The sequence below is a fragment of the Rhododendron vialii genome, chromosome 6a, assembly GCF_030253575.1.
Source record: "Rhododendron vialii isolate Sample 1 chromosome 6a, ASM3025357v1".
Classification (NCBI taxonomy): domain Eukaryota; kingdom Viridiplantae; phylum Streptophyta; class Magnoliopsida; order Ericales; family Ericaceae; genus Rhododendron; species Rhododendron vialii.
In genome coordinates, this window is record NC_080562.1 from 17137656 (window position 1) to 17151070 (window position 13415).

Below are 13415 nucleotides of genomic sequence, written 5' to 3' on the forward strand. Positions count from 1 at the left end.
GTACCCAACCAAACCAAAACGGTGCAATACCGTACGAGTACATCCATACGGTACCAAACCACACCAAAACGGTGCAATACCGTACGAGTACTTCGTTACGGTACCAAACCACACCAAAATGGTACAATACCGTACGAGTACTTCGTTACGGTACCAAACCAAAACACAACGGTGCAATACCGTACGAGTACATCCATACGGTACCAAACCACACCAAATTTGAGCAATACCGTACGAGTACTTCGTTACGGTACCAAACCACACCAAAAGGATACAATACCGTACGAGTACTTCGTTACGGTACCAAACCACACCAAAACGGTGCAAAACCGTACGAGTACATCCATACGGTACAAAACCAAACCCAAACGGTGCAATACCGTACGAGTACATCCATACGGTACCAAACTACACTAAAACGGTGCAATACCGTACGAGTACTTCGTTACGGTACCAAACCACACCAAAAGGGTACAATACCGTACGAGTACTTCGTTACGGTACCAAACCACACCAAAATGGTGCAAAACCGTACGAGTACATCCATACGTTACCAAACCACACCAAAACGGTGCAATACCGTACGAGTACTTCGTTACGATACCAAACCACACAAAAACGGTGCAATACCGTGCGAGTACTTCGTTACGGTACCTAACCACACCAAAACGGTACAATACCGTACGAGTACATCGTTACGGTACAAAACCAAAACCAAAACGATGCAATACCGTACGAGTACATCCATACGGTACCAAACCACACCAAATTGGTGCAAAACCGTATGAGTAGATCCATACGCTACCAAACCACACCAAAACGGTGCAATACCGTACGAGTACATTCATACGGTACCAAACCACACCAAAACGATGCAATACCGTACGAGTACTTCGTTACGGTACCAAACCACACCAAAATGGTACAATACCGTACGAGTACTTCGTTACGCTACCAAACCACACCAAAACGGTGCAAAACCGAACGAGTACATCCATACGGTACCAAATCACACCGAAACGGTGCAATACCGTACGAGTACATCCATACGGTACCAAACCACACCAAATTGGGGCAATACCGTACATGTACTTCGTTACGGTACCAAACCACACCAAAAGGGTACAATACCGTACGAGTACTTCGCTACAGTACAAAACCACACGAAAACGGTGCAATACCGTACGAGTACATCCATACGGTACTAAACCAAACCAAAACGGTGCAATACTGTACGAGTACATCCTAACGGTACCAAACCAAACCACACCAAAACTGTGCAATACCGTACGAGTATATCCATACAGTACCAAACCACACCAAAACGATGTAAAACCGTACAACTACATCCGTACAGTACCAAACCACACCAAAACGGTGCAATACCGTACGAGTACATCCATACGGTACCAAACCACACCAAAACGGTGCAATACCGTATGAGTACTTCGTTACTGTACCGAACCACACCAACACGGTACAATACCGTACGAGTACTTCGTTACGGTACCAAACCACACCAAAACGGTGCAAAACCGTACGAGTACATCCATACTGTTCCCAACCAAACCAAAACGGTGCAATACCGTACGAGTACATCCATACGGTACCAAACCACACCAAAACGGTGCAATACCGTACGAGTACTTCGTTACGGTACCAAACCACACCAAAATGGTACAATACCGTACGAGTACTTCGTTACGGTACCAAACCAAAACACAACGGTGCAATACCGTACGAGTACATCCATACGGTACCAAACCACACCAAATTTGAGCAATACCGTACGAGTACTTCGTTACGGTACCGAACCACACCAAAAGGATACAATACCGTACGAGTACTTCGTTACGGTACCAAACCACACCAAAACGGTGCAAAACCGTACGAGTACATCCATACGGTACAAAACCAAACCAAAACGGTGCAATACCGTACGAGTACATCCATACGGTACCAAACTACACTAAAACGGTGCAATACCGTACGAGTACTTCGTTACGGTACCAAACCACACCAAAAGGGTACAATACCGTACGAGTACTTCGTTACAGTACCAAACCACACCAAAATGGTGCAAAACCGTACGAGTACATCCATACGTTACCAAACCACACCAAAACGGTGCAATACCGTACGAGTACTTCGTTACGGTACCAAACCACACAAAAACGGTGCAATACCGTGCGAGTACTTCGTTACGGTACCTAACCACACCAAAACGGTACAATACCGTACGAGTACATCGTTACGGTACAAAACGAAAACCAAAACGATGCAATACCGTACGAGTACATCCATACGGTACCAAACCACACCAAATTGGTGCAAAACCGTATGAGTAGATCCATACGCTACCAAACCACACCAAAACGGTGCAATACCGTACGAGTACATTCATACGGTACCAAACCACACCAAAACGATGCAATACCGTACGAGTACTTTGTTACGGTACCAAACCACACCAAAATGGTACAATACCGTACGAGTACTTCGTTACGCTACCAAACCACACCAAAACGGTGCAAAACCGAACGAGTACATCCATACGGTACCAAATCACACCGAAACGGTGCAATACCGTACGAGTACATCCATACGGTACCAAACCACACCGAAACGGTGCAAAACCGTACGAGTACATCCATACGGTACCAAACCACACCAAAACGGTGCAATACCGTATGAGTACTTCGTTACGGTACCAAAGCACCCCAAAAGGGTACAATACCGTACGAGTACTTCGTTATGGTACCAAACCACACCACAACGGTACAATACCTTACGAGTACATCCATACGGTACCAAACCACACCAAAACGGTGCGATACCGTACGAGTACTTCGTTACGGTACCAAACCACACCAAAACGGTGCAATACCGTACGAGTACTTCCATACGGTACCAAACCACACCAAAACGGTGCAATACCGTACGAGTACTTCGTTACGGTACCAAACCACACAAAAACGGTGCAATACCGTGGGAGTACTTCGTTACGGTACCTAACCACACCAAAACGGTACAATACCGTACGAGTACATCGTTACGGTACCAAACCAAACCAAAACGATGCAATACCGTACGAGTACATCCATACGGTACCAAACCACACCAAACTGGTGCAAAACCGTACGAGTACTTCGTTACGGTACCAAACCACACCAAAAGGATACAATACCGTACGAGTACTTCGTTACGGTACCAAACCACACCAAAACGGTGCAAAACCGTACGAGTACATCCATACGGTACAAAACCAAACCAAAACGGTGCAATACCGTACGAGTACATCCATACGGTACCAAACTACACTAAAACGGTGCAATACCGTACGAGTACTTCGTTACGGTACCAAACCACTCCAAAAGGGTACAATACCGTACGAGTACTTCGTTACAGTACCAAACCACACCAAAATGGTGCAAAACCGTACGAGTACATCCATACGTTACCAAACCACACCAAAACGGTGCAATACCGTACGAGTACTTCGTTACGGTACCAAACCACACAAAAACGGTGCAATACCGTGCGAGTACTTCGTTACGGTACCTAACCACACCAAAACGGTACAATACCGTACGAGTACATCGTTACGGTACAAAACCAAAACCAAAACGATGCAATACCGTACGAGTACATCCATACGCTACCAAACCACACCAAAACGGTGCAATACCGTACGAGTACATTTATACGGTACCAAACCAAACCAAAACGATGCAATACCGTACGAGTACATCCATACGGTACCAAACCACAACAAATGGGTTCAAAACCGTACGAGTACATCCATACGGTACCAAACCACACCAAAACGGTGTAATACCGTACGAGTACATCCATACGGTACCGAACCACACCAAAACGGTGCAAAACCGTACGAGTACTTCGTTACGGTACCAAACCACACCAAAAGGGTACAATACCGTACGAGTACTTCGTTACGGTACCAAACCACACCAAAACGGTGTAATACCGTACGAGTACATCCATACGGTACCAAACCACACCAAAACGGTGCAAAACCGTACGAGTACTTCGTTACGGTACCAAACCACACCAAAAGGGTACAATACCGTACGAGTACTTCGTTACGGTACCAAACCACACCAAAAGGAAACAATACTGTACGAGTACTTCGTTACGGTACCAAACCACACAAAAATGGTACAATACCGTACGAGTACTTCGTTACGGTACCAAACCACACCAAAACGGTGCAAAACCGTACGAGTACATCCATACGGTACCAAACTACACTAAAACGGTGCAATACCATACGAGTACTTCGTTACGGTACCAAACCACACCAAAAGGGTACAATACCGTACGAGTACTTCGTTACGGTGCCAAACCACACCAAAACGGTGCATAACCGTACGAGTACATCCAGACGGTACCAAACTACACCAAAACGGTGCAATACCGTACGAGTACTTCGTTACGGTACCAAACCACTCCAAAAGGGTACAATACCGTACGAGTACTACGTTACGGTACCAAACCATACCAAAACGGTGCAAAACCGTACGAGTACATCCATACGGTACCAAACCCCACCAAAACGGAGCAATACCGTACGAGTACATCCATACGGTACCATAACAAACCAAAACGGTGCAAAACCGCACGGGTACATACATACGGTACCAAACCACACCAAAACAGTGCAATACCGTACGAGTACATCCATACGGTACCAAAACCACACCAAAACGGTGCAATACCGTACGAGTACTTCGTTACGGTACCAAACCACACCAAAAGGGAACAATACCATACGAGTACTTCGTTACGGTACCAAACCACAACACAACGGTACAATACCTTACGAGTACATCCATACTTCGTTACGGTACCAAACCACACCACAACAGTACAATACCTTACGAGTACATCCATACGGTAGCAAACCACACCAAAACGGTGCGATACCGTACGGGTACTTCGTTACGGCACCAAACCACACCAAAACGGTGCAATACCGTACGCGTACTTCGTTACGGTACCAAACCACACCAAAACGGTACAATACCGTACGAGTACTTCGTTACGGTACCAAACCAAACCAAAACGGTGCAATACTGTATGAGTACATCCATACGGTACCAAACCACACCAAAACGATGCAAAACCGTACGAGTACATCCATACGCTACCAAACCACACCAAAACGGTGCAATACCGTACGAGTACATCTGTACGGTACCAAACCACACCAAAACGATGCAATACCGTACGAGTACTTCGTTACGGTACCAAACCACACCAAAAGGGTACAATACCGTACGAGTACTTCGTTACGGTACCAAACCACACCAAAACGGTGCAAAACCGTACGAGTACATCCATACGGTACCAAACCACACCAAAACGGTGCAATACCGTACGAGTACATCCATACGGTAACAAACCACACCGAAACGGTGCAAAACCGTACAAGTACGTCCATACGGTACCAAACCACACCCAAACGGTTCAATACCGTACGAGTACATCCATACGATACCAAACCACACCAAAACGGTGCAATACCGTACGAGTACTTCGTTATAGAACCACACCAAAACGGTGCAATACCGTACGAGGACTTCGTTACGGTACCAAACCACCTTAAAATGGTACAATACCGTACGAGTACTTCGTTACGGTACCAAACCACACCACAACAGTACAATACCTTACGAGTACATCAATACGGTACCAAACCACACCAAAACGGTGCAATACCGTACGAGTACATCCATACGGTACCAAACCTCACCAAAACGGTGTAAAACCGTACAAGCACATCCGTACGATACCAAACCACACCAAAACGGTGCAATACCGTACGAGTACATCCATACGGTACCAAACCACACCAAAACGGTTCAATACCGTATGAGTACTTCGTTACGGTAACAAACTACACCACAACGGTACAATACCTTACGAGTACATCCATACGGTACCAAACCACACCAAAACGGTGCAATACCGTACGAGAACTTCGTTACGGTACCAAACCACACCAAAACAGTGCAATACCGTACGAGTACTTCGTTACGGTACCAAACCAAACCAAAACGGTGCAATACCGTACGAGTACATCCATACGGTACCAAACCACACAATAACGGTGCAATACCGTGCGAGTACTTCGTTACGGTACCAAACCACCCCAAAAGGGTACAATACCGTACGAGTACTTCGTTACGGTACCAAACCACACCAAAACGGTACAATACCGTACGAGTACTTCGTTACGGTACCAAACCACACCAAAACGGTGCAATACCGTACGATACTTCGTTACGGTACCAAACCACACAAAAACGGTGCAATACCGTGCGAGTACTTCGTTACGGTACCTAACCACACCAAAACGGTACAATACCGTACGAGTACATCGTTACGGTACCAAACCAAACCACACCAAAACTGTGCAATACCGTACGAGTACATCCATACAGTACCAAACCACACCAAAACGGTGTAAAACCGTACGAGTACATCCGTACAGTACCAAACCACACCAAAACGGAGCAATACCGTACGAGTACATCCATACGGTACCAAACCACACCAAAACGGTGCAATACCGTACGAGTACTTCGTTACTGTACCAAACCACACCAAAGCGGTACAATACCGTACGAGTACTTCGTTACGGTACCAAACCACACCAAAACGGTGCAAAACCGTACGAGTACATCCATACTGTACCCAACCAAACCAAAACGGTGCAATACCGTACGAGTACATCCATACTGTACCAAACCACACCAAAACGGTGCAATACCGTACGAGTACTTCGTTACGGTACCAAACCACACCAAAATGGTACAATACCGTACGAGTACGTCCATACGGTACAAAACCACACCAAATTGGTGCAATACCGTACGAGTACTTCGTTACGGTACCAAAGCACACCAAAAGGGTACAATACCGTACGAGTACTTCGTTACGGTACCAAACCACACCAAAACGTTGCAATACCGTACGAGTACTTCGTTACGGTACCAAACCACACAAAAACGGTGCAATACCGTGCGAGTACTTCGTTACGGTACCTAACCACACCAAAACGGTACAATACCGTATGAGTACATCGTTACGGTACCAAACCAAACCAAAACGATGCAATACCGTACGAGTACATCCATACGGTACCAAACCACACAAAATTGGTGCAAAACCGTACGAGTACATCCATTTGGTACCAAACCACACCAAAACGATGTGCAATACCGTACGAGTACATTCATACGGTACCAAACCACACCAAAACGATGCAATACCGTACGAGTACTTCGTTACGGTACCAAACCACACCAAAATGGTACAAGACCGTACGAGTACTTCGTTACGCTACCAAACCACACCAAAACGGTGCAAAACCGTACGAGTACATCCATACGGTACCAAACCACACCGAAACGGTGCAATACCGTACGAGTACATCCATACGGTACCAAACCACACCGAAACGGTGCAAAACCGTACGAGGACATCCATACGGTACCAAACCAAACCAAAACGGTGCAATACCCTACGAGTTCTTCGTTACGGTACCAAACCACACAAAAACGGTGCAATACCGTGCGAGTACTTCGTTACGGTACCTAACCACACCAAAACGGTACAATACCGTACGAGTACATCGTTACGATACCAAACCAAACCAAAACGATGCAATACCATACGAGTACATCCATACGGTACCAAACCACACCAAATTGGTGCAAAACCGTACGATTACATCCATTTGGTACCAAACCACACCAAAACGGTGCAATACCGTACGAGTACATTCATACGGTACCAAACCACACCAAAACGATGCAATACCGTGCGAGTACTTCGTTACGGTACCAAACCACCCCAAAAGGGTACAATACCGTACGAGTACTTCGTTATGGGACCAAACCACACCACAACGGTACAATACCTTACGAGTACATCCATACGGTACCAAACCACACCAAAACGGTGCGATACCGTACGAGTACTTCGTTACGGTACCAAACCACACCAAAACGGTGCAATACCGTACGAGTATTTCGTTACGGTACCAAACCACACCAAAATGGTACAATACCGTACGAGTACTTCGTTACGGTACCAAACCACACCAAAAGGATACAATACCGTACGAGTACTTCGTTACGGTACCAAACCACACCAAAACGGTGCAAAACCGTACAAGTACATCCATACGGTACAAAACCAAACCAAAACGGTACAATACCGTACGAGTACATCGTTACGGTAGCAAACCAAACCAAAACGATGCAATACCGTACGAGTACATCCATACGGTACCAAACCACACCAAATTAGTGCAAAACCGTACGAGTACATCCATACGCTACCAAACCACACCAAAACGGTGCAATACCGTACGAGTACATTCATACGGTACCAAACCACACCAAAACGATGCAATACCGTACGAGTACTTCGTTACGGTACCAAACCACACCAAAATGGTACAATACCGTACGAGTACTTCGTTACGCTACCAAACTACACCAAAACGGTGCCAAACCGTACGAGTACATCCATACGGTACCAAACCACACCAAAACGGTGCAATACCGTACGAGTACTTCGTTACGATACCAAACCACACAAAAACGGTGCAATACCGTGCGAGTACTTCGTTACGGTACCTAACCACACCAAAACGGTACAATACCGTACGAGTACATCGTTACGGTACCAAACCAAACCAAAACGATGCAATACCGTACGAGTACATCCATACGGTACCAAACCACACCAAATTGGTCCAAAACCGTACGAGTACATCCATACACTACCAAACCACACCAAAACGGTGCAATACCGTACGAGTACATTCATACGGTACCAAACCACACCAAAACGATGCAATACCGTACGAGTACTTCGTTACGGTACCAAACCACACCAAAATGGTACAATACCGTACGAGTACTTCGTTATGCTACCAAACCACACCAAAACGGTGCAAAACCGTAAGAGTACATCCATACAGTACCAAACCACACCGAAACGGTGCAATACCGTACGAGTACATCCATACTGTACCAAACCACACCTAAACGGTGCAATACCGTACGAGTACATCCATACGGTACCAAACCACACCAAAACGGTGCAATACCGTACGAGTACTTCGTTACGGTACCAAACCAAACCAAAATGGTACAATACCGTACGAGTACTTCGTTACGGTACCAAACCAAAACACAACGGTGCAATACCGTACGAGTACATCCATACGGTACCAAACCACACCAAATTGGTGCAATACCGTAGGAGTACTTCGTTACGGTACCAAACCACACCAAAAGGATACAATACCGTACGAGTACTTCGTTACGATACCAAACCACACCAAAACGGTGCAAAACCGTACGAGTACATCCATACGGTACAAAACAAAACCAAAACGGTGCCATACCGTACGAGTACATCCATATGGTACCAAACTACACTAAAACGGTGCAATACCGTACGAGTACTTCGTTACGGTACAAAACCACACCAAAAGGGTACAATACCGTACGAATACTTCGTTACGGTACCAAACCACACCAAAACGGTGCAAAACCGTACGAGTTCATCCATACGGTACCAAACCACACCAAAACGGTGCAATACCGTACGAGTACTTCGTTACGGTACCAAACCACACAAAAACGGTGCAATACCGTGCGAGTACTTCGTTACGGTACCTAACCACACCAAAACGGTACAATACCGTACGAGTACATCGTTACGGTACCAAACCAAACCAAAACGATGCAATACCGTACGAGTACATCCATACGGTACCAAACCACACCAAATTGGTCCAAAACCGTACGAGTACATCCATACACTACCAAACCACACCAAAACGGTGCAATACCGTACGAGTACATTCATACGGTACCAAACCACACCAAAACGATGCAATACCGTACGAGTACTTCGTTACGGTACCAAACCACACCAAAATGGTACAATACCGTACGAGTACTTCGTTACGCTACCAAACCACACCAAAACGGTGCAAAACCGTAAGAGTACATCCATACAGTACCAAACCACACCGAAACGGTGCAATACCGTACGAGTACATCCATACGGTACCAAACCACACCGAAACGGTGCAAAACCGTACAAGTACATCCATACAGTACCAAACCACACCTAAACGGTGCAATACCGTACGAGTACATCCATACGGTACCAAACCACACCAAAACGGTGCAATACCGTACGAGTACTTCGTTACGGTACCAAACCAAACCAAAATGGTACAATACCGTACGAGTACTTCGTTACGGTACCAAACCAAAACACAACGGTGCAATACCGTACGAGTACATCCATACGGTACCAAACCACACCAAATTGGTGCAATACCGTAGGAGTACTTCGTTACGGTACCAAACCACACCAAAAGGATACAATACTGTACGAGTACTTCGTTACGGTACCAAACCACACCAAAACGGTGCAAAACCGTACGAGTACATCCATACGGTACAAAACAAAACCAAAACGGTGCAATACCGTACGAGTACATCCATATGGTACCAAACTACACTAAAACGGTGCAATACCGTACGAGTACTTCGTTACGGTACCAAACCACACCAAAAGGGTACGATACCGTACGAATACTTCGTTACGGCACCAAACCACACCAAAACGGTGCAAAACCGTACGAGTTCATCCATACGGTACCAAACCACACCAAAATGGTGCAATACCGTACGAGTACTTCGTTACGGTACCAAACCACACAAAAACGGTGCAATACCGTGCGAGTACTTCGTTACGGTACCTAACCACACCAAAACGATACAATACCGTACGAGTACATCGTTACGGTACCAATCCAAACCAAAACGATGCAATACCGTACGAGAACATCCACACGGTACCAAACCACACCAAATTGGTGCAAAACCGTACGAGTACATCCATACGCTACCAAACCACACCAAAACGGTGCAATACCGTACGAGTACATTCATACGGTACGAAACCACACAAAAACGATGCAATACCGTACGAGTACTTCGTTACGGTACCAAACCACACCAAAAGGATACAATACTGTACGAGTACTTCGTTACGGTACCAAACCACACCAAAACGGTGCAAAACCGTACGAGTACATCCATACGGTACAAAACAAAACCAAAACGGTGCAATACCGTACGAGTACATCCATATGGTACCAAACTACACTAAAACGGTGCAATACCGTACGAGTACTTCGTTACGGTACCAAACCAAACCAAAATGGTACAATACCGTACGAGTACTTCGTTACGGTACCAAGCCAAAACACAACGGTGCAATACCGTACGAGTACATCCATACGGTACCAAACCACACCAAATTGGTGCAATACCGTAGGAGTACTTCGTTACGGTACCAAACCACACCAAAAGGATACAATGCCGTACGAGTACTTCGTTATGGTACCAAACCACACCACAACGGTACAATACCTTACGAGTACATCCATACGGTACCAAACCACACCAAAACGGTGCGATACCGTACGAGTACATCCATACGGTACCAAACCACACCAAAACGGTGCAATACCGTACGAGTACTTCGTTACGGTACCAAACCAAACCAAAATGGTACAATACCGTACGAGTACTTCGTTACGGTACCAAACCAAAACACAACGGTGCAATACCGTACGAGTACATCCATACGGTACCAAACCACACCAAATTGGTGCAATACCGTAGGAGTACTTCGTTACGGTCCCAAACCACACCAAAAGGATACAATACCGTACGAATACTTCGTTACGGTACCAAACCACACCAAAACGGTGCAAAACCGTACGAGTACATCCATACGGTACAAAACAAAACAAAAACGGTGCAATACCGTACGAGTACATCCATATGGTACCAAACTACACTAAAACGGTGCAATACCGTACGAGTACTTCGTTACGGTACCAAACCACACCAAAAGGGTACAACACCGTACGAATACTTCGTTACGGTACCAAACCACACCAAAACGGTGCAAAACCGTACGAGTTCATCCATACGGTACCAAACCACACCAAAATGGTGCAATACCGTACGAGTACTTCGTTACGGTACCAAACCACACAAAAACGGTGCAATACCGTGCGAGTACTTCGTTACGGTACCTAACCACACCAAAACGGTACAATACCGTACGAGTACATCGTTACGGTACCAATCCAAACCAAAACGATGCAATACCGTACGAGAACATCCACACGGTACCAAACCACACCAAATTGGTGCAAAACCGTACGAGTACATCCATACGCTACCAAACCACACCAAAACGGTGCAATACCGTACGAGTACATTCATACGGTACCAAACCACACCAAAACGATGCAATACCGTACGAGTACTTCGTTACGGTACCAAACCACACCAAAAGGATACAATACCATACGAGTACTTCGTTACGGTACCAAACCACACCAAAACGGTGCAAAACCGTACGAGTACATCCATACGGTACAAAACAAAACCAAAACGGTGCAATACTGTACGAGTACATCCATATGGTACAAAACTACACTAAAACGGTGCAATACCGTACGAGTACTTCGTTACGGTACCAAACCACACCAAAAGGGTACAATACCGTACGAATACTTCGTTACGGTACCAAACCACACCAAAACGGTGCAAAACCGTACGAGTTCATCCATACGGTACCAAACCACACCAAAACGGTGCAATACCGTACGAGTACTTCGTTACGGTACCAAACCACACAAAAACGGTGCAATACCGTGCGAGTACTTCGTTACGGTACCTAACCACACCAAAACGGTACAATACCGTACGAGTACATCGTTACGGTACCAAACCAAACCAAAACGATGCAATACCGTACGAGTACATCCATACGGTACCAAACCACACCAAATTGGTCCAAAACCGTACGAGTACATCCATACACTACCAAACCACACCAAAACGGTGCAATACCGTACGGGTACATTCATACGGTACCAAACCATACCAAAACGATGCAATACCGTACGAGTACTTCGTTACGGTAACAAACCACACCAAAATGGTACAATACCATACGTGTACTTCGTTACGCTACCAAACCACACCTAAACTGTGCAAAACCGTAAGAGTACATCCATACAGTACCAAACCACACCGAAACGGTGCAATACCGTACGAGTACATCCATACGGTACCAAACCACACCGAAACGGTGCAAAACCGTACAAGTACATCCATACGGTACCAAACCACACCTAAACGGTGCAATACCGTACGAGTACATCCATACGGTACCAAACCACACCAAAACGGTGCAATACCGTACGAGTACTTCGTTACGGTACCAAACCAAACCAAAATGGTACAATACCGTACGAGTACTTCGTT